Source organism: Hypanus sabinus, chromosome 26 (assembly GCF_030144855.1).
Source record: "Hypanus sabinus isolate sHypSab1 chromosome 26, sHypSab1.hap1, whole genome shotgun sequence".
NCBI lineage: Eukaryota > Metazoa > Chordata > Chondrichthyes > Myliobatiformes > Dasyatidae > Hypanus > Hypanus sabinus.
Genome location: NC_082731.1, coordinates 44,541,165 through 44,564,327, shown reverse-complemented (window position 1 = coordinate 44,564,327; position 23,163 = coordinate 44,541,165). Strand labels below are relative to the sequence as shown.

General features: G+C 49.0%; 1 protein-coding gene across 9 annotated transcripts in view; it reads left to right on the top strand.

Moving 5' to 3' along the window:
- Nucleotides 1-23,163, top strand: part of gpr4 (G protein-coupled receptor 4) — a 133,842-nt gene that overhangs the window by 14,724 nt on the left and 95,955 nt on the right. For 3 of the 9 annotated variants that reach the window (XM_059950967.1, XM_059950964.1, XM_059950966.1), the window contains exon 3: nucleotides 9,793-10,038. The exons of 1 other annotated variant lie outside the window; for it this stretch is intronic. The gene's annotated coding sequence lies outside the window, so the exon portion shown is untranslated. Of the gene's footprint in view, nucleotides 1-8,783; nucleotides 8,892-8,974; nucleotides 8,994-9,792; nucleotides 10,039-10,060; nucleotides 11,354-23,163 lie in introns of those variants that run through there. 5 more of the 9 variants (XM_059950962.1, XM_059950970.1, XM_059950963.1 and 2 more) reach the window with 4 other exon arrangements.

The window sequence follows — 23,163 nt, the reverse complement described above, 5'->3', positions numbered from 1 at the left end:
TCGCTCTGCCTGTAATCTGTATAGAGCTCCTTTTAATGGAGACATCACACAGGATCCATTAGACCATTTGAACTTGTGATAGCTAACCAGTTCCACCGTTTCACATCACGTGTACACAGGTTTATCATCAAAAACTTCTACAGATGTACCATGGAGAGCATTCTGACTGGCTGCATCACCGTCTGGTGTGGGGGGTGGGGGGGGGGGCACCTGCACAGGATCAAAATAAGCTGCAGAGAATTGTAAACTCAGTCAGCTCCATCAGCCTTCATAGTACCCAGGACATCTTCAAGCAGTGGTGCCTCAAAAAGGCAGCGTCCATCATTAACGACCCCCAGCACCCAGGTCATGCCTCCTTCTCATTTTTACCATCACGGAGGAGGTACAGGAGCCTGAAGACACACACTCAGCGATTCAGGAACAGCTTCTTCCCCTCTGCCATCAGGGAGGAGGTACAGGAGCCTGAAGACACACACTCAACGATTCAGGAACAGCTTCTTCCCCTCTGCCATCAGGGAGGAGGTACAGGAGCCTGAAGACACACACTCAATGATTCAGGAACAGCTTCTTCCCCTCTGCCATCGGGGGGGAGGTACAGGAGCCTGAAGAGACACACTCAACGATTCAGGAACAGCTTCTTCCCCTCTGCCATCAGGGAGGAGGTACAGGAGCCTGAAGACACACACTCAATGATTCAGGAACAGCTTCTTCCCCTCCGCCATCAGGGAGGAGGTACAGGAGCCTGAAGACACACGCTCAGTGATTCAGGAACAGCTTCTTCCCCTCTGCCATCAGGGAGGAGGTACAGGAGCCTGAAGACACACACTCAGCGATTCAGGAACAGCTTCTTCCCCTCTGCCATCAGGGAGAAGGTACAGGAGCCTGAAGACACACACTCAGCAATTCAGGAACAGCTTCTTCCCCTCTGCCATCAGGAAGGGGGTACAGGAGCCTGAAGAGACACACACACAATAATTCAGGAACAGCTTCTTCCCCTCTGCCATCAGGGAGGAGGTACAGGAGCCTGAAGACACACACTCAATGATTCAGGAACAGCTTCTTCCCCTCTGCCTTCACAGAGGGGGTACAGGAGCCTGAAGACACACACACACAATAATTCAGGAACAGCTTCTTCCCCTCTGCCATCAGGGAGGAGGTACAGGAGCCTGAAGACACATGCTCAACGATTCAGGAACTGCTTCTTCCCCTCTGCCTTCACAGAGGGGGTACAGGAGCCTGAAGACACACACTCAGCGATTCAGGAACAGCTTCTTCCCCTCTGCCATCAGGGAGGGGGTACAGGAGCCTGAAGACACACACACACAATAATTCAGGAACAGCTTCTTCCCCTCTGTCATCAGGGAGGAGGTACAGGAGCCTGAAGACACACACTCAACGATTCAGGAACAGCTTCTTCCCCTCTGCCTTCACAGAGGGGGTACAGGAGCCTGAAGACACACACACACAATAATTCAGGAACAGCTTCTTCCCCTCTGCCATCACGGAGGAGGTACAGGAGCCCGAAGACACACACTCAACGATTCAGGAACAGCTTCTTCCCCTCTGCCATCAGGGAGGAGGTATAGGAGCCTGAAGACACACACTCAGCGATTCAGGAACAGCTTCTTCCCCTCTGCCATCAGGGAGGAGGTACAGGAGCCCGAAGACACACACTCAACGATTCAGGAACAGCTTCTTCCCCTCTGCCATCAGGGAGGAGGTACAGGAGCCTGAAGACACACACTCAGCGATTCAGGAACAGCTTCTTCTCCTCTGCCATCAGGGAGGAGGTACAGGAGCCCGAAGACACACACTCAACGATTCAGGAACAGCTTCTTCCCCTCTGCCTTCAGGGAGGAGGTACAGGAGCCTGAAGACACACACTCAATGATTCAGGAACAGCTTCTTCCCCTCTGCCTTCACAGAGGGGGTACAGGAGCCTGAAGACACACACACACAATAATTCAGGAACAGCTTCTTCCCCTCTGCCATCAGGGAGGAGGTACAGGAGCCTGAAGACACACACTCAATGATTCAGGAACAGCTTCTTCCCCTCTGCCTTCACAGAGGGGGTACAGGAGCCTGAAGACACACACACACAATAATTCAGGAACAGCTTCTTCCCCTCTGCCATCAGGGAGGAGGTACAGGAGCCTGAAGACACATGCTCAACGATTCAGGAACTGCTTCTTCCCCTCTGCCTTCACAGAGGGGGTACAGGAGCCTGAAGACACACACTCAGCGATTCAGGAACAGCTTCTTCCCCTCTGCCATCAGGGAGGGGGTACAGGAGCCTGAAGACACACACACACAATAATTCAGGAACAGCTTCTTCCCCTCTGTCATCAGGGAGGAGGTACAGGAGCCTGAAGACACACACTCAACGATTCAGGAACAGCTTCTTCCCCTCTGCCTTCACAGAGGGGGTACAGGAGCCTGAAGACACACACACACAATAATTCAGGAACAGCTTCTTCCCCTCTGCCATCACGGAGGAGGTACAGGAGCCCGAAGACACACACTCAACGATTCAGGAACAGCTTCTTCCCCTCTGCCATCAGGGAGGAGGTATAGGAGCCTGAAGACACACACTCAGCGATTCAGGAACAGCTTCTTCCCCTCTGCCATCAGGGAGGAGGTACAGGAGCCCGAAGACACACACTCAACGATTCAGGAACAGCTTCTTCCCCTCTGCCATCAGGGAGGAGGTACAGGAGCCTGAAGACACACACTCAGCGATTCAGGAACAGCTTCTTCTCCTCTGCCATCAGGGAGGAGGTACAGGAGCCCGAAGACACACACTCAACGATTCAGGAACAGCTTCTTCCCCTCTGCCATCCGATTCCTGAATGGACATCCATCCCATGAACACCATCTCACTACTTTTTTTATTCCTATTTTTGCACTACTTATTTAATTTAACTATTTAATATGCATATATATACTTACTGTAATTCAGGTTTTTCTATATTTATTATGTATTGCAATGTACTGCCGCCACAAAGTTAACAGATTTCACAACATATGCCAGTGATATTCAACCTGATTCTGATTCCGAACAATAGCACACCACGGAAACAGGCCATTCGGCCCGCAATATTTGTGCTGAACCTGATGCCGATTTAAACCCAATCACATCTAACTGTACAAAATGCAAGTTTCTCCATCCCCTGTGGGTCCATGTGTCTGTTTAAGTCGACGTGGAGAGGATGTTTCCAATAGTGGGGAGTCTAGGACCGGGGGCACAGCCTCAGAATACAAGGACGTCCCTTTAGAACAGAGACGAGGGGGAAATTCTTGAGCCAGAGGATGGTAACCCTGTGCAATTCAGATGGCTGAGGAGGCCAGCTCACTGGGCATTTATTTAAAGTGGAGGTTGATAGGTTCTTAATTAGTCATGGTGTCAAAGGCTACGTTGTGTCTGCTCCCACCCTGACAGCCCATTCTAGGTACCGACCACACTCTGTGTCTAAAACATCTTGCCTCAGATATTCCCTGCATACAATGTGTTAGGTGGAGGGGGTAGGTAGATAGATACTGTATTAATCCCAAAGGAAATTACAGTGTCACATTAGCATTACAAGTACACAGATATACAAATATTGGAAGAGAAGTAAGAAAGAATTAAAAAACAAGTCACCTCAAACAGTCTAACACCACCACATTGGGGGGAGTGGGAGCTTTGGGGTTCTAATGCCTTTCTATCGTTCATTCTTTGGGTTTTTTCTGTTTCGTGGATCTCTGTGAAGAGTAAGAATTTCAGGTTGTATCGTGTATACATTCTCTGATGTTCAACTGAATCCCCTAAACCTTCTCCCTCTCCCCTCAAATTCAAGTCCTCTAATGCCTGACCTTTCTGTTCTGGGAACCATAGTGCTAGCGTAACACTTGACAATGCTCCTTACGGTCTTGTGTTTTAACACGGCAGAATCTGAGGGTAAAGCCTGCTGGAGGTACACTGGGCCTTTAATCTGCTCTCACCAAGACCCACGTGCTTTGGGCTAGCATGGTTGGTCCTTGAAGTATGGGGGACGGGTGCAGAGCTGTGATACTGTGGCTCACAGAATACGAGAGTGGGGAAGTCACATTGTGGCTGTACAAGTCTGTATTACGTGCAAGTCTGGTGGCCCCATTACAGAACGATGTTGAGGCTTTGCAGAGGGGACAGAAGAGGTTTACCAGCATGCGGCCTGGATTAGAGAGTATGAGTTGAAGTTCAAAGTAAATTTTATTAACCAAGTACATATTTGTCACCATATACAATGCTGAGATTCATCTTCCTGTGGGCATACTCAGCACATCTATAGCATAATAACTGTGACCGAATCAATGAAAGATCGCCAACTACAGCATTCAACCAGAGTGCAGAAAGAGAGAAATAATAATATTAACTAAAAAGTAATAAATATTGAGAACATGAGATGAAGAGTCCTTGAAAGTGACCCCACTGGTTGTGGGAACATTTCAATGCTGGGGCGAGTGAAGTTATCCCATCTGGTTCAAGAGCCTGATGGGTGAGGACACATTTGGGTTGTTTTCTAGGGAGCGTTAGAAGCTGAGGGAAGATTTGACTGAAACTTATGAAATTATGAGAGGTTAAATAGAGCAGACAGCCGGGGACTTTTTTATCCCCAGGGTAGAAACGTCAAACACTAGAGGACACGTGATGGGGTGAAAGTTTGAGAGGCACGTGTGGGGCAGGTTTCCTTAAACAGAGAGTGGAGAGTACCTGGGACAGGCTGCCGGGGTTGGTGGCAGATATGACAATGGCAACAGAACATGTAGAGAATGGAGGGAGATGAAATGAACAGGAAAGATAGATTTTGTTTAATGTGACGTCATGGTCAGCATAGGCGTTATGGGCTGAAGGGCCTGCTCCTGTTCTACACTGCCGTATATTTCTCTGTACTGCCACCGCACCGTGATGGGGCTCAAAGGAGAGGGAGTGATCCATTGCCTCCCTGCTGCCTCTGGGATCAGATTAGGGGCTTTAATGGAGGTATACACATTTGTCCCCTTCCTACAGTGCCCAGACAGAACCTCCAAAAGTAGGGGACAGCAGATCTCCCTCCTCATTCATCACTTTGGGCCGTCACAGTAGGGAGTCGGGCGGCGTAGTGCTGTAAAGCCTCTCTGTGGAGACCAAGTCCTTGGGTATATTTGAAGTGGGTTGATTTTTCTTGATGAGTCAGGGCATCTGAGGTTACCGGAAGGAGGCAGGAGAATAGCAGAGCAGACTCGATGGGCCGAATGGCCTAACCCTGCCTCTGTAAAGCTCCAGCATCCAGAGTTCAATTCCCACCGATGCCTGTAAGAAGTCCATGTGCTCTTCCCGTGCCTGTGTGGGTTTCCTCCGGGTGCTCCAGTCCCCTCCCACAATCCTCGGAGGTGCACCTTAGTGGATTAATTGGTCACGTGGGAGAAATTGGGTGGAGTGGGCTTCTTGGGTCCTGTTACCGTGCTGTATCGCTAAATTAAAAAAGTAATAAAACGTTAGAACAACAAGATTCCCACCCGTCCCCCCATCTCTCTGCCTCTACACAGTCCACTGCCCCTCCCACCTTAACAGGTTATGATCATTAGGATCAGGATCAGGTTTAATATCATTGGTACATGTCGTGAAATTTGTTGACTTTGTAGCAGCAGTGCTATGCAATACATAATGCTGAGAAAAAGCTGAATTACTGGTTCAATATATACTTATTAAATTGTTAAATTAAATAAGTAGTGCAAAAATAGAAATTTAAAAGTAGTGAGGTAGTGCTCATGGCTTCAATGTCTATTGAGAAATGGGATGATGGCAGAGGGAGAGAAGCTGTTCCTGAATCAGCTTCCTATGATTTGATTTTAAAATGGTTATCTGGGAGGTTTCATGCTGTTAGAGGCTGTGTATAACTGGGGGCTCTTGTGCTGTAGCCACTGCCAATTCAGAGCTATGAGTGTGTCAAGCACAGCCTGGGACATGAGGTGCGGAGGGAGAGGTGCAACGTTTGGGTCACCGTCTGACAGAGGGCAGCAGAAAAGGTCAGTGGCTGCAGTCTACTGTTGTGTCCATATCCAGGACAAAGAAGCGGGCAGGAACGTACATTGTGGACACGACCCACCCTGAGATCTGCCTTTTCCAACTCCCTTCTGGAAAGCACCATGGGCCTACTAAAACGGAAAACTTCTCACCATCTTAAAAGTTTCTTCCCCGGGCAGTTAATCTGATCAACCATTCTAGCTAACACCCCACCCTCCTCTATCTGTTCCCACAGTCTCTGCACTGTAAACACTTTAAACCGCTGTTTATAAAGCTGTTTACGTTGTAAGTACAAGCTGGTATTTATGTATTTATGCACATTTTATTTCATATCTGTACTTCTAAGTTGATTTTAGATAATTCGCGATTTTTCTAAGTTGTTAAATGCTGTGTTTGCTGCACGTTGTGGCAATATGCCACAGTAAACACCCAATATAAAAACTTCCAGTAAATTCTCATCCCCCATTCTAGCTAACCCCTCAGTCATTCTGTTCCCCTCGGCTGCCTGTCACAGCTCTTCCTTCTTCCCTTTCTCCCACGGTCCACTCTCCTCTCCCATCTTCTTCTTCAGCTCTTCCCTCTTCCACCCATCACCTCCCTCTTTCTCTTCACCCCACTCCCCCCTCAGCTGGCTCCGCCTATCACCTTCTTTGCATTTGCCCCACCCTCTTATTCAGGCTTCCTCCCTCTTCCTTCCCAGCCTTGACGAAGAGTTTGGTCACCAAACGTCAACTGTTTATCCCTCTCCATCGATGCTGCCTGACCTGTTGAGTTCCTCCAGCATTTTTGCCACCGTTACAATCCCCACTCAGTGGCTATTTTATTATGTAACGTGGTCTTCTGCTGCTGCAGCCCCTCCACTTCAAGGTTCAATGTGTCGCGTGTTCAGCGACTCCCTTTGGCACACCATGAGTGGTTATTTGAGTTACCGTCGCCTCCCCGTCAACTTGAACCAGTCTGGCCGTTCTCCTCCGACCCCTCCCATTAACGAGGCGTTTTCGCCCGCAGAACTGCCACTCACTGAATTGTTTTTTTTTTGTTTTCCACACCATTCCCTGCAAACTCTAAAGACAGGTGTGTGTGAAAATCCCAGGAGATCAGCAGATTCCGAGATACTCAAACCACCCCATCTGGCACCAGCAATCATTCCACGGTCAATGATGGCATTTCTTCCCCATTCTGATGTTTGGTCTGAGCAACAACTGAACCTCCTGACCGTGTCTGCCTGCTTTTATGCATCGAGTTGCTGCCGCGTGATTGGCTGGTTGGATATTTGCATTAACGAACAGGTGTACCTATCAACCTGAGCGCAGATGGTGAATACAGTTGATTCCAGAAGAGGCATTTAACCAAGAATCCCCCTCCCACTTCAAGAGGACGCAAAAATAAAATAATTTTATCTTTGAACAACCAATTTGTTTCTGGTTGACACATCGCCTCGGTGAGGAGGTTTGCAACTCCGGAAACATTAAACCGAGGTCTCTGTGGATGCCACCGGTCCCGCGGCACCATCTCAGTGTCCAAGGCGGGGGCCGGGGGGGTGAATTTCACAAACCCGGTGTCTCTAAGATAGATCGGAGGACTGGAGGTGTGCGCTCCGAGGCACAGTCCGCGGGGGACAGCCAGAGACTTGTTTCCCAGGGCGGAAATGAGTAACGCGAGGCAACACAGACGGGATGCTGGGGGACCTCGGCAGGTCAGGCAGCATCTACGGAAGGGCAGTAAAGTAGTCGACGTTCCGGGCCGAGAGCTGAAGAGGGGTTTCGGCCCGAGACGTCACATCCATGGACGCTGCCCGACCTGCTTGCATCTTGCAAGCATCTTCATCTTCACCCTCCAGCATCTTGCCGTGTTTATGGGACATCACCTTAAAGTATTGGGCTCGACCTGCCGGGGGGGCGGTTGAGGGGGATACATCAGGGACATTGGAGACAGAACACGTCCCGTGGATGGCAGAAAAACGGAGGGGTGTGTGGGATAGCAGACACCAGCGAGTCTGCAGGTGCTGGAAATGCAAAGCAAGTCACACATAAACGCTGGGGGGAACTCGGCAGGTCGGGCAGCGTCTACGGAAATGAATGAACAGCCGACGTTTGGGGTCGAGACCCTTCTGTAGGCGGGAAAGGTCAGATCTTAGAGGAGGTTTTAGGGTCGGCACAACGTTGGAGGGCCGAAGGGTCTGTGGCGCGCTATGCCACTCAGATGTTCCCAGAGCGTATTTGTCGGGAACGCGCTCCCGGGAAGGAAAGAGTTAACGATGTCGGCCCCCGAACTGATGAATCTCAGAGACTTGAAGAAAAAGCTTACCGCACGCCGGGAGCTCCCTTTGAACCACTTCCTGTTTCTCCGCGTCCATTGAAAGAAGTTGTCAGTGCGCTTTGAAAGGCTGCACAACAGATTGGGCACAGCGTCCTGTCTCGCTGCCTGCGATTGTCTCGATCGCCTTCGAGGCAAAGCGCAGAGGGAAGAGAGAGTGAGAGAGTGAAAGTATGACAGGGAAATCTCGGCTGACTCAGTCCGGCTCCACGGTCGCCTTCGCAGAGTTCCGAAAGTTAAGTGACCTGCGCTCGCCGATTCACATTCAGCTGAATTAGTTCACGCAACGTGGTTGGATCGACTTCGATGGAAATCTTCCCAGCTTGATTCAGGACATCGGGATTTTTTTTTGAGCAAAAGAACCAGTTTTGAAGTTTTATTCCAACTCGGACTGCCGGGGAGCTGGTCACTTGAACTGGATAGGTTGCCGCACTCCGTGGGTGATCGAACACCGGGAGCTCGGAAATCCGGGAAGACTTCCCCGGATCGGATCCGTAACGTTATCGATCGGGCTGGACCCTCCGCTGATTCCGACCAGCATCCTGCCGCCAAGGTTTTCGTTTTCTCTTTAATACCCAGGGGCTGCACGGGAAGGATGGGGAGCGGGGAGCCGAGAGGGCAAAGACGCTCAGGGAATTGACCAAGTTATTTGAATGTGAGGTTTGTTACTGGAAGTTGAACGCATTTGGCTTAGGTGTAATCGATTTCAGTTAGTTAGGTATCTCTGTGTCCCAGACTCTCTCTCCTCTCTTCCCCTCTCTCTTTCTGTCCTCTCTCTTTCTTTCTCTCCCTCTCTCTCTCCATCTCTCTCTCCCACCCTCTCTCCTCCCCTCTCTCTTTTTCTATCTCTCCCTCTCTCTCTCTCTCTCTCTCTTTCTCTCCCTCTCCATCTCTCCACTCTGTCTGCTCGCTCTCCCTCTCTCCTTCCAACCTTTCTCTCCCTGTCTCCCTCCCTCCCCTATCTCCTATGCTAAATGTCAATGCTCTGGAATTTTAATATCTGTAGATTTATTTGTGGCGATGTTAGTATATGTGTTGTGTTGTGCACCTTGGTCCAGAGGAACGCTGTTTTCTTTGGCAGTATACGATTAAATGACAATGAACTTCAACTGTCCTCTCCTTCTATACATTTCTGTCTCCCACTGCCTCTCTCTTTCTCTGTTTTCTTCTATCACTTGCTCCCATGCTCGCTCGCTCTCTCTCTCTCTCTCTCTCTCTCTCTCTCTCTCTCTCTCTCTCTCTCTCTCTCTCTCTCTCTCTCTCTCCTCCCCCCCTCTCTCTCTCTCTCTCTCTCTCTCTCTCTCTCTCTCTCTCTCTCTCTCTCTCTCTCTCTCTCTCTTTCTAATTTCATCCAGCTCTGCGTCTCTGCTCGGTCTTGAAATGCATCACAATTAAGCACCAGGGCCCTCTCCTTGTACGAGAGGGGACTGAAGACCGTGTCTTCATCGCTACAGGTACCCCGGAATTGAGTTCTCTCCCACTTCTGCCTCACCCAAAGCTCGATTCCCTGACCGCAGCCCCCTCTGCCAATCCTTTTGGACCTCCCCACGTCAGGACAGCTTTGGCATTGGCATTGGTGGGGAAGAGCAAGGATTGGCCATCAGTTGAACCCAACCTCACGCATTTAGTTCCAGTGAAGTGATAGAGTCACACGGCCAGGAACAGGCCATTCGGTCCACTACATCCATGCTGACCAGCAGGTACGTACAGCCCATTCCTAAAGTAATGATACCCGGCTTATGAATGTACCCTACCTACACACAGCAGCCATTTTATTAGGTAAACTTGTACACCTGCTCATTAATGCAAATCAGCCAATCATACGGCAGCAATTCAATGCATAGAAGCACACAGACATGGTCAAGAGGTTCGGTTGTTGTTCGGAATGGGGAAGAAATGAGATCTAAGTGACTTTGACACTGGAATGTTTTCTGGTGCCAGATGGGGTGGTCTGAGTATCTCAGAAACTGATCTCCTGGGATTTTCATGCAGAAGAGTATCTAGAGTTTACAGAGAATGGGGTGAAAAACAGAAAATATCTAGTGAGTGGTAGTTCTGTGGATAAAAACGCCCTGTTAATGATCATGGTCGGAGGAGAATGGCCAGACTGATTCAAGCTGACAGGAAGGAGACAGCAATTCAGATAACCACATGTTACAACAGTGATGTGCTGTGGAACATCTCTGAGGGCACAACATGGGGACGGGCTACAGCAGCAGAAGACCAGGAACATACACTCAGTGGCCACTTTATTAGGTAAAGGATGTGAGTGGTGAGGTGGAGATAGGTCTCTACCAAAGGAGGTGTAAGACACTCCTTCCCTCCGCTAGCCTGCGGGTCACCCTTGGGGAAGGTGTGGCACCTGCTCAGCCCCCGATCAGGGTCACGTGAGGCCATGGGAGCAGGTGGTGGACGGTCGTACGAGCAGCCGGTGCAGATCACAAGTCCTGGTTATGTGACCACTGACGCCAGGCAGACAATCTCTGAAGAGTATTGATAATGGCTGGGGTCACCCATCTTGTAAAGACACTGCCCAGAAGGCGGCAATGGGAAACCACTTCTGTAGAAAAATTTGCCAAGGACAGTCACGGTCATGGAAAGACCACGATCACCCAGGTCAATTGGCATGGCACATAGTGAGATGTCATATGGCATTGCACATGATGATGATCACTGAGTATATGAATGAGTTACCATAATATTACTAAATTTGAAAGCCCTCAAAGTCATACATTAATTCCCACAAACAGCAGAGCTGGTTTCCTTTCTCTCTCCACTTTAATACATGTTGTTTCTGTCAGATTTATGTGCGTTTGATGTCATTTATTATAATACTGTGGAGGTGTGTTTACCATATCGAGTGATATTTTCTGTGCATTAGACTCTGTAGTTCATGTTATAGATATATAATTGTAGATAAGTTTCTGGTTTCCTGGTTGCACCTTTTTTATCAATATTTTGTGCGATTTTGATCGGGGCGGACGGGGTCTGTGGGCCAGCAGTCAACAAACTACGGTAAATTCAACTGAACTGAACTAAGCTGAGCATTTCCAGGCTGTTTCGATGACTCTGTGGTGTGATGTTTTATATTCTGTGTTTTTCACTCATTCTTCTTTGCCGTTTGCTCAATTCGTTCTTTATTTTTGGGCGCTGGGTGTTCGAAGTCTTTCTTTGAGCAGGTTCCGTGGTGCCGCTTCATTTTGTGGCTGTCTGTGGGAAGATGAATATCGGGGTTGTATACTGCATACATACTTTGATAATAAACGCACTTTGAATCTTTGAACTTATGTACAAAGAAAAGAATTGTTGGTGTTGGAGGGAGTTCAGGGGAGATTCACGAGAAGGATCCGGGGAATGAAAGGGTTAACCTATGGGGAACACTTGATGGTCTGGGCCTTTCCACACTGGAATTAGAAGAATGAAATGGGATTAAAACCTATCAAGTATTGAAATTTCCGGATGGAGCAGATGGAGCACTGTAGTAATTTTATGTTTTGCACTGTACTGCTGTAAAAAAAAAATTCATGACCTATGTGATTGACGATAAACCTGATTCTGATCTGGGTCTCTGTTGTGGACTGAGAGTGGGAAGGGGGCAGGGAGAGGGAAATCACGGTTGGGAAAGGGGGGAGGGAGCGGGAAGCACCAGAGAGACATTCTGTAATGATCAATACACCAATTGTTTGGAATCAAATGACCTTGCCTGGTGTCTCAGGGCTGGGTGTGTCTGCACCCATCCTTGGCACTCCTCTGCCACCTGTCCCACACCCCTCCCGCGACACTCCACCCACGCCATTCCCAACATCCTTTCCTCCCACCAGATCTACAAGCTCACTCTCTGCTCCACATTGACAAGTACAGTACTGTGCCAAAGTCTTAGGCACCCGAGCTATATACATGAGCCTTAGACTTTTGCACAGGATTATACCCCCACCATTTCTCGGGTAGCGTGTTCTGGATTCGAACCACTATCTAGGTGTAAAGAATCCTACCCCTAAAAACCTATTACCTCTTCATCTAACCCTCTGCCTTCTAGTTTTAAATGCTTTTGCCAAGAGGCAGAGTTTCCTACGACTGACCCTATCGATGCCCATAGTTCTTCATACCTCCATCCCCAAGGGATGTGAGGAAGTGACTCTGGAGCAGGGCATTAGATTGATACTGAGAAATCTTAAGGGTGCACTGTGCTTATTCCTGCCCCCTACTTAATTTCCTTCGGCTTCCCACCTGCACCTCTGGGTGCTCAGAACCCAGGACGGCAGGGATGCCTGGCTCTGTCCCTGTGCACTCACTGTGGCGAACCTCAGATGTGAATGTTATTTGCTTATTTTTATTGTTTGCGTGACTTGCTCTTTTTTTTGCACACACTGGGTGTTTGTTGGTCCTTTTTTCAGTGGGTTTCAGTGGCTGCCTGTAAGGAGGTGAATTTCAAGGCTATATATTGTATACATGCTTTGATTATAAACGCTCTTTGATTTTGAATGCCCTATAAATGTGAACTGATATTAAGACAAAAGACCGTAAGATACAGGAGCAGGATTAGACCATTCGGCCCATCGAGACTGCTTCCCCATGCTATCATGGCTGACTTATTCTTCCCTCTCAACCCCATTCCGCACGGTGGCGTCAGCACCGGACCACGAGGTGAGTGGTCCCAGGTTCGAATCCGGCCCCTTGCACCCTTTCCATCCGCGCCGGGTTATGCGTCAAGCTAGCAACGTGATCTCATAAAAAAAACTGCAAAAAATGCTAAAGAAATGGCAATGTTGCTGCCCGCTGCGGCACAAGACACGGAGAGGATTAACAGGACACCAATCCCGTTCTCCTGCCTTTCCCCCGAACACCCCACAGTGTCACTCTCACTGACCAAGAACCTATCACCTCCACTTTAATCGTACCCAGTAACTCGGCCTCTGCAAAAATCCACACGGCTTCTGGGTCTTAAACAGTCCACCAGGATTTCTACTGCCAGTGTTTGTTGTTGGAGTATCCGGGAGGCCCTGCCTTTCAGGTGCAACTGTCCAGCAGGTAGGTGAGGCCGTTTGGGTAAATAAACAGTGTGGAAGTTACCAGGGTGACTGACGCCCAGCAGAGTGTGGCAGAGAATTTGACTTTGCGCCCAACTGATTGGCATCCGCGCCTATTACCGGCGCAGGCTGCAGCCTGGAATTCAGCAGATCAGTCACAGGGGTCTCACCTTGGGTAATAGGGCCGTTACAGAAGAAAGACCCCAAGGAAAGGATGGTAGAAAAACGTTAGAACCCCCAAAGACCCCCTCCACACACACACACTTGCTCCAGCAAAAACATCAACCCCATTCCCACCCTCCATGCCCCCACAGACCATGATCTAGGGTCCATCAAATACTACTGTCCATCCAACACTTCTACATATAACAATTACAGCACGGAAACAGGCTATCTCGGCCCTTCTAGTCCCTGCCGAATGCTTACTTTCACCTAGTCCCACCGACCTGCACTCAGCCCATAACCCTCCATTCCTTTCCTGTCCACATACCTATCCAATTTTACTTTAAATGACAATACTGAACCTGCCTCTACCACTTCTACTGGAAGCTCGTTCCACACAGCTACCACTCTCTGAGTAAAGAAGTCCCCCTCGTGTTACCCCTAAACTTTTGCCCCTTAACTCTCAACTCATGTCCTCTTGTTTGAATCTCCCCAACTCTCAATGGAAAAAGCCTATTCACGTCAACTCTATCTATCCCCCTCATAATTTTAAATACCTCTATCAAGTCCCCCCTTAACCTTCTACACTCCAAAGAATAAAGACCTAACTTGTTCAACCTTTCTCTGTAACTTAGGTGCTGAAACCCAGGTAACATTCTAGTTAATCTCCTCTGTACTCTCTCTATTTTGTTGACATCTTTCCTATAATTCGGTGACCAGAACTGTACACAATATCAGGTATCTCTCTCCCTCTCCCTCTCTCCCCCCCTCTCTCTCTTCCTCTCCCCCTCTCTCCCTCCTCTTTCCCTCTCCTTTCTTTCCCTCCCTCTCTCTCCCTCTCCCCTCTCTCTCTCCCTCTCCCCCTCTCTCCCTCCTCTCTCACTCTCTCTCCTTCCCCCCTCTCTCCCCCTCCTCTCTCCCCCCTCTCTCCCTCTCCCCCTCTCCCTCCTCTCTCCCCTCTCCCTCCTCTCTCCCTCTCCTCTCTTTCCTTCTCTCTCTCTCCCTCTCCCCTCTCTCTCCCTCCCTCTCTCTCTCTCCCCCCCCCTCCCTTCACCCCTCTCTCTCTCACATATTAAAGAGCCTGTCTGAGTTGTCGAGGTGTTGGGATGGATAGTAGTTTTTGACGGACTCTAGATCACGGTCTCTGGGGGCTTCACTATTTTGCAGGGGGTGGGAATTTGATGCTTTTTCTGGAGCAGGTAGGGGGGGAGGGATAATGCCTTTAGCTGCGGCTTGTATATGGGATTGGGATCGGGGAGGGTTTGGGGTTCTAGCATTCTTCCTTCGGGGTGTTCTGTATCCTGGATGTCTGTGAAGAGTAAGAATTTCAGGTTGTACATTGTATACATTCTCTGATATTAAATTGATATAAGATCTCCCTTTATTCTCTGTACCCCAGGGAATTAAGTCCTAACGTATTCAACCTGCCCCTGTGACTCAAGTCCCCAGCTGGAGTCACTGGTAACTTCCTGCTGGTGTCTAGTTGCCCTTGAGAAGGTGGTGAGGAGCTGCCAGTTTAGACCATTGCAGTCCTTCTCCCGATCAAACTCAAGCATTACACGCATGCACAGGTGCAGTGAAAAACTTACTTGCAGCAACGTGAAAGGTCCACAACATCCCCAAGAAAAGAAACTAATCACAGTCCTTTTTACTAGAAAGAACACAATCAGAACCAAAACTCCACTGTTGTGCAACGTGCTCACGGATTTACACTAGGGTGGTGATCAGGGAAGTGCCGGTTGGTTCAAGAACCAAACAAATGGAGGGAAGTAGCTCGTCTTGTTGGGATACAGCGTGGATTAGGCGCTTCTAGCGACACCACCCGGCGATCCCCCGATTTAACCCCAGCCTGTTTACAGCGACCAATTAAACTACCAATTGGTGTATCTTTGGACTGTGGGAGGAAACCCACGCGGTCACGGGGGAGAACGTACAAACTCCTCACAGGCAACAGCGGGGTCGAACCTGGGTCGCCCGTCCTGTAAAGTGTTGTGCTCAACACTATACCCGTCTGACAGCGGGGGCATTGAAGCTGTTCCTGGTGGTACTTGCTTTCTGTCTTTCAGCCTTATGGGGTTGACTGGATTTCTCTGAGAACAGCATTGGTTCAATGGGCTGAGTGGCCTCTTATTTTTTTTGAAAAAGAGGAGTGAAATGTGAATTGCTAACGTTATGGGATTTTGCTGTGCGAGGAACTGGGCGTTGTGAATTGGGTTATTAATCGCCGCATGCACTGAGATGCACTTCAACCTTTTGTTCGCCTGTCACCCAGACAGATCATTACATAATTACATTGAGACAAGCAGAGTGCAGAAAGAAGAGTGAGACTCACAGAGAAAGAGCAGTGCAGGCAGACAATAAGGTGCCAGGGCCACGATGAGGTTGAGGAGTTCATACGAGAGGACTCTGTGCTCACAGTACCTTCTCCCCGTGGGAGGGGGACCAGGATGGAAGGGGACCTCGATGGTGTTGGCTGATTACCCGAAGCAAAGTTCAATGTTCAAAGTAAATTTATTATCAAAGTACATATATCCCACCCAGTGCTTCCCGGACCTTCATTTCCTTGCTGGCATTCACAGTAGAACAAAGAAATAGACTAGAGTCAGTAAGGAACTACACGCCAACGAATACTGACCAGCAACCAAGGTGCTAAAGAAGACAAACTCTAACATAATAAAGTAATCAATCAACTAATCAATTGGTTGATTAACTAACTAGTAAGTATGTAGATAAATAGATAGAAAAATGAATAAATAAGCAATACTGAGAATGTGAGTTGTCCAGTCTTTGAAAGTGAGTCCATAGTTTGTTGAATCAGTTCAGTGTTGTGGCGAGTGAAGTTATCCACACTGGTGCAGGAGTCTGATGTGTGGAATCAGTTCAGTGTTGGGGTGAGTGAAGTTATCCACACCGGTGCAGGAGTCTGATGTGTTGAATCAGTTCAGAGATGGGGTGAGTGAAATTATCCGCACTGGTTCAGGAGTCTGATGTGTGGAATCAGTTCAGTGTTGTGGTGAGTGAAGTTATCCACACTGGTTCAGGAGCCTGATGTGTGGAATCAGTTCAGTGTTGGTGTGAGTGAAGTTATCCACACTGGTTCAGGAGCCTGATGTGTTGAATCAGTTCAGAGTTGGGGTGAGTGAAGTTATCCACACTGGTTCGGGAGCCTGATGTGTTGAATCAGTTCAGAGTTGGGGTGAGTGAAGTTATCCACACTGGTTCAGGAGCCTGATGTGTTGAATCAGTTCAGTGTTGGGGTGAGTGAAGTTATCCACACTGGTTCAGGAGCCTGATGTGTGGAATCAGTTCAGTGTTGGGGTGAGTGAAGTTATCCACACTGGTTCTGGAGCCTGATGTGTGGAATCGGTTCAGTGTTGGGGTGGGAGAAGTTATCCACACTGGTTCAGGAGCCTGATGTGTTGAATCAGTTCAGAGTTGGGGTGAGTGAAGTTATCCACACTGGTTCGGGAGCCTGATGTGTTGAATCAGTTCAGAGTTGGGGTGAGTGAAGTTATCCACACTGGTTCAGGAGCCTGATGTGTTGAATCAGTTCAGTGTTGGGGTGAGTGAAGTTATCCACACTGGTTCAGGAGCCTGATGTGTGGAATCAGTTCAGTGTTGGGGTGAGTGAAGTTATCCACACTGGTTCTGGAGCCTGATGTGTGGAATCGGTTCAGTGTTGGGGTGGGAGAAGTTATCCACACTGGTTCAGGAGCCTGATGTGTTGAATCAGTTCAGAGTTGGGGTGAGTGAAGTTATCCACACTGGTTCAGGAGCCTGATGTGTTGAATCAGTTCAGAGTTGGGGTGAGTGAAGTTATCCACACTGGTTCAGGAGCCTGATGTGTGGAATCAGTTCAGAGTTGGGGTGAGTGAAGTTATCCACACTGGTTCATCCAGGTAGGGTTCATCCTGTGGTGTGGGTTGATGGTTCCCTGGAGAATGAGGGCCAGTGGGGATGTGCAGAAACTCCTTCGCCTCCTGAAGAAGCAGAGGTGCGGGTGCGTGCTTGATTGGCTGTGGCGTCCATTTAGACGGGCCAGCGTTGTTCCTGCCGTCCCAACACAGACCTGACATTGCAAAGTCCCATTCTGACCGTAAAGTGCTTTGCGATGACCCGAGGACAAGCAGAAAGCTCTCGAGAAATGTGCCTGCCAGTGTCACCCTTGTCCCTACAACCCAGCCGGGAATTGCACCTGACACCTTGAAGGCAAAAAGAGATGTAAAAATAACTCGGTAACATAACCTGCTAACAAAACGCTGGTTCCATTCCCAGGGTGGCAAGGTGATCGGGTCAGTGCAGTCTATTGTGAGGGCACGTGACTTCGCTGCTGGTTACGCTGAGATGTGCTCAAACACTGGGCAGGACAAAACACTGCACCCCTGTTTAACGCAGGATAAAAGCTGAGGAAGGTGATGCATGTTTCTTGCTTACTGCCCGTTACGCCGTGGCGTTTGGAGCCACAGTGACGGTCCTCCATCCCTGTCTGTACGGAAGGATTCTCCATTGCTGATTCCACAACAGTTTTGTTTGACCAGTGGGGGTTATTAGCCCCGAGCTGAACCCCCCAAACCTGGAGGACCTGTGGACCATTTTTAGTCTTGATCGGGTCACCCATGACTTGTTTGGCCCCATCAAGATACAAAAGACAAGGACAAGACTCCAGTCATTTCATTTAACTTTAAAAAATGCATATCTACTGTATGGATATCGACTTACTGTGGCATGGTGGAGATACGTCTTTACCAAAGGAGGTGTAAGGTGCTCCTTCCCTCCGCTAGACTGCAGGTCACCCTTGGGCAAGGTGTAGCACCTGCTTAGCCCCCGATCAGGGTCATGTGAATCCATGGGGGCAGGTGGTGGATGGTTGTATGAGCAGCCGGTGCAGATCACAAGTCCTGGTTATGTGACCGCTGACGCCAGGCAGACAATCTCTGAAGAGTATTGATAATGGCTGGGGTCACCCGTCTTGTAAAGACACTGCCCAGAAGAAGGCAACGGCAAACCAGTTCTGTAGAAAAATTTGCCAAGAACAATCATGGTCACGGAAAGACCATGGTCGCCCATTTCATACAACATGGCGCATAATGATGATGTTATACGACATGACACGTAACGAACGACTACTTACTGTAATTTACATTTTTATTATGAATTGAATTGTACTGCTACCGCATAACAACAAATATCATGACGTATGCAGTGATATTAAATGTGATTCCAATTCTGATTCAGCAATTGTAAATTCAGGAAAGTTACATTAAACTTTAGTAAAGAACTAATTGGTTTAAGCTAAGCCACCCACACAGAACGCTGGTAGATCTCTGCAGGCCTGTCAGCATCTATAGAGAGAAATGGACAGAAAACCAGTCCAGATGGAGGGTCCCAACAGGGAGCAGCAACACGCCATTTCCCCCCCCCCTCCCCACCCCCGTAGATACCAGCTGCAGAAGGAATTCAGCAGATCAGGCAGCATCGATGGAAAGGAATGAAGAGTCACCATTTCGGGCAGAGACCCTTCTACAGGACTCTCCACAGGTGCCGCATGCTGAGCTGCCCCAGTGTTTTGTGTGTGCTGCTCACACAAGGAGGAGATGCAGAGGAGATTCCCCAGGACGCTGCCTGGATCAGAGAGTGTGCAGAGGAGATTCACCAGGATGCTGCCTGGATCAGAGAGGGTGCAGAGGAGATTCCCCAGGATGCTGTCTGGATTAGAGAGGGTGCAGAGGAGATTCACCAGGATGCTGCCTGGACTAGAGACGGTGCAGAGGAGATTCACCCGGATGCTGCCTGGATTAGAGACGGTGCAGAGGAGATTCACCCGGATGCTGCCTGATTAGAGAGGGTGCAGAGGAGATTCACCAGGACGCTGCCTGGATTAGAGAGGGTGCAGAGGAGATTCACCAGGATGCTACCTGGATTAGAGAGGCTGCAGAGGAGATTCACCAGGATGCTGCCTGGATCAGAGACGGTGCAGAGGAGATTCACCAGGATGCTGCCTGGATTAGAGAGGGTCCAGAGGAGATTCACCAGGATGCTGCCTGGATTAGAGAGGGTGCAGAGGAGATTCACCAGGATGCTGCCTGGATTAGAGAGGGTGCAGAGGAGATTCACCAGGAAACTGCCTGGATTAGAGAGGGTGCAGAGGAGATTTACCAGGATGCTGCCTGGACTAGAGACGGTGCAGAGGAGATTCCCCAGGATGCTGCCTGGATTAGAGAGGGTGCAGAGGAGATTCACCAGGATGCTGTCTGGATTAGAGAGGGTGCAGAGGAGATTCCCCAGGATGCTGCCTGGACTAGAGAGGGTGCAGAGGAGATTCACCAGGATGCTGCCTGGACTAGAGACGGTGCAGAGGAGATTCCCCAGGATGCTGTCTGGATTAGAGAGGGTGCAGAGGATATTCACCAGGATGCTGCCTGGATTAGAGAGGGTGCAGAGGAGATTCACCAGGACGCTGCCTGGATTAGAGAGGGTGCAGAGGAGATTCACGAGGATGCTGCCTGGATTAGAGAGGCTGCAGAGGAGATTCACGAGGATGCTGCCTGGATTAGAGAGGGTGCAGAGGAGATTCACCAGGACGCTGCCTGGATTAGAGAGGGTGCAGAGGAGATTTACCAGGACGCTGTCTGGATTAGAGAGGGTGCAGAGGAGATTCACCAGGATGCTGTCTGGATTAGAGAGGGTGCAGAGGAGATTCACCAGGATGCTGCCTGGATTAGAGAGGTGCAGAGGAGATTCACCAGGACGCTGCCTGGATTAGAGAGGGTGCAGAGGAGATTCACCAGGACGCTGCCTGGATTAGAGAGGGTGCAGAGGAGATTTACCAGGACGCTGTCTGGATTAGAGAGGGTGCAGAGGATATTCACCAGGATGCTGCCTGGATTAGAGAGGGTGCAGAGGAGATTCACCAGGACGCTGCCTGGATTAGAGAGGGTGCAGAGGAGATTCACGAGGATGCTGCCTGGATTAGAGAGGCTGCAGAGGAGATTCACGAGGATGCTGCCTGGATTAGAGAACATGTCTTAGGAGAATAGGTTGAGTGACCTAGGGCTTTGATCTTTGGAGAGAAGGAGGATGAGAGTTGACTTGATAGAGGTTTGCAAGATGATAATTGGCATAGAGAGAGTGGACAGCGCAAGATTTTTTCCCAGAACAGAAAGTAAAGTGGGGGTTGGGGAATGTCAGAGATAAGTTTCACACAGGGTGGGGGGTGGATGATGGAATGAACGGCCAGGGATGGTGGTAGAGCCAATTACACTCAGTGCCAACTTTGCACAGGACGCTATTGAGGCCACTCCTAGAGCTCCATTGGGGTCCTGCAGAAGGGTCTTGGCCCAAAACATCCCTCCATAGACGCTGCCTGACTGCCTGAGTTCCTCCAGCACTTTGTGTGTGTGTTGATCCAGGGTTAAATTGATCTTAAGGTAAGCTGAAAGGTCATGTCAGCATTGCGGGCCAAAGAAGCTGCACTGTGCTGCTATGTCCGATGCAAAACCAAATCTTTTGTTCCACAGTATAATCACAGTGCGCTGGTATTCAGTCACTCAGGAACGGCATCGGAGAAAGTGATAAACAAGCCAACAGCTCAACCATTTTCTGTCCATTCGGACAAGGTCATTTAAAAGTCGGTGCTTCCAAAGAGAAGTACTAATTTTAATCCTGCCTTTTGGATTAAGACTCTTGTTTACGGCTAAAGTGTTGGCATGGACAGAGCTGAAAAGTAAGAATTTCTAGCCTGCTGTGTTTATTCTGAAACGGAGAGTTAAAACCATTGGTGATTAGTGCAGATCGTATGTATAAACTTTAAATCCTTGTTCCCATAAACTTTCTGCTGCCCACAGTTTGCCAATAATAGCAGCTCCCCCGCGCAGTTTCAGATGGTCAGTCATTTGATGTTGGTGTCTATCCACCACAAAGTATACAGTCAGTGGCCACTTTATTTGGTACCTCCTGTACCTAATAAAGTGGCCACTGAGTGTATGTTCATGGTCTTCTGCTGCTGTAGCCCATCCACTTCAGAATTCGACATGTTATGCACGCAAAGATGCTCTTCTGCACACCACTGTTGTAACGACTGGTTATTTGAGTCGCTGTCACCTTCCTGTCAGCTTGAACCAGTCTGGCCGTTCTCCGCCGACCTCTCTCATTAACAAGGTGCTTTTGCCCACAGAACTGCTGCTTGCTGGGTGCTTTTTGTTTCTCACACCATTCCCTGTAAACCCTAGAGACTGTTGTGCATGAAAATCCGAGGAGATCAGCAGTTCCTGAGATACTCAAACCACCCCGTCTGGCACCAACAATCATTCCACAGTCTAAGTCACTTCTTCCCCATTCTGATGTTTGGTCTGAACAACAATTGAACCTCTTGACCATGTCTGCATGCTTTTCTGCTTAACTGGAACTAGGGGACGGAGCCTCAAGGTTCAGGGGAGTAGATTTAGGACGGGGATGAGGAGGAACTGCTTTTTCCAGAGAGTGGTGAATCTGTGGAATTCTCTGCCCGATGAAGCAGTGGAGGCTCCCTCAGTAAATATATTTAAGACAAGGTTGGATAGATTTTTGCATAGTAGGGGAATTAAGGGTTATGGGGAAAAGGCAGGTGGGTGGAGATGAGTCCATGGCCAGATCAGCCATGATCTTATTGAATGGCGGAGCAGGCTCGACGAGCCGAATGGCCAGCTCCTGCTCCTATTTCTTACGTTCTGCATTGAGTCGCTGCCACATGATTGACCGATGAGATATTTGCACTAATGAGCGGGTGTACCTAATTAAGTGACCATGGAGTGTACTGCTGTTTACAACTGAGCTGAGCGTTAACGTGAGTGCAGCACCTCACCTTAATCTGAGCACAGAGTATCCCCTGTGTCTCAATGTTAAAACTATCAGATAACCTGCATTCCTGTTCGTGACAGAACTGGGCAGCTCTGCTGCAAGGTCACTCAAGGTCACTCAAGATTGCTTAGTAAAATTTATAATCAGAGTGCACACACGTCACCACATACAACCCTGAGATTCTCTTTCTGACGGCATCTATGGAACAGTCACTGAAAGCAGGATCTGTAAACTGTAAAGGTCAGGAACTGAAATCTGTAAACAAACTGTGCAAATGCAGAAATAAATAAATAGCAATAAATAACCTGCATGAAATAACAATATAACAGAGTCCTTAAATGAGTGTAGTTATCCCCTTTTGCTCAAGAGCCTGATGGTGCTGGTGGGGGGGGGGGGGTAGTAACTATTCCTGAACCCCGTGGTGCAAGTCCTGAGGCTCCTGTACCTTCTCCCTGATGGCAGCAGTGAGGGGAGAGTGTGGCCCGGATGGTGAGGATCTTTGATGATGGATGCTGCTTTTCTACGGCAATCTTTCATGTAGATGTGCTCAATGGTTGGGAGGGTGTTACTGGGCCGAATCCACTACCTTTTGTAGGATTTTCCGCTCAAAGGCATCGGTGCTCCCACACCAGGCCGTCATGCTAATTTGTTGATATTCATAAGGCTGATATGATTTGTTGGTTATTTCCAGCAGTCTCTTTGGTCTCAGAATTTCTCTCCCTTCCCATTTCTTTTTATTTCTCTCCCTCCCTCCCTCATCATATAATCAGTTGCCCCCCACCCCCGAAAAGGCACTGGGAT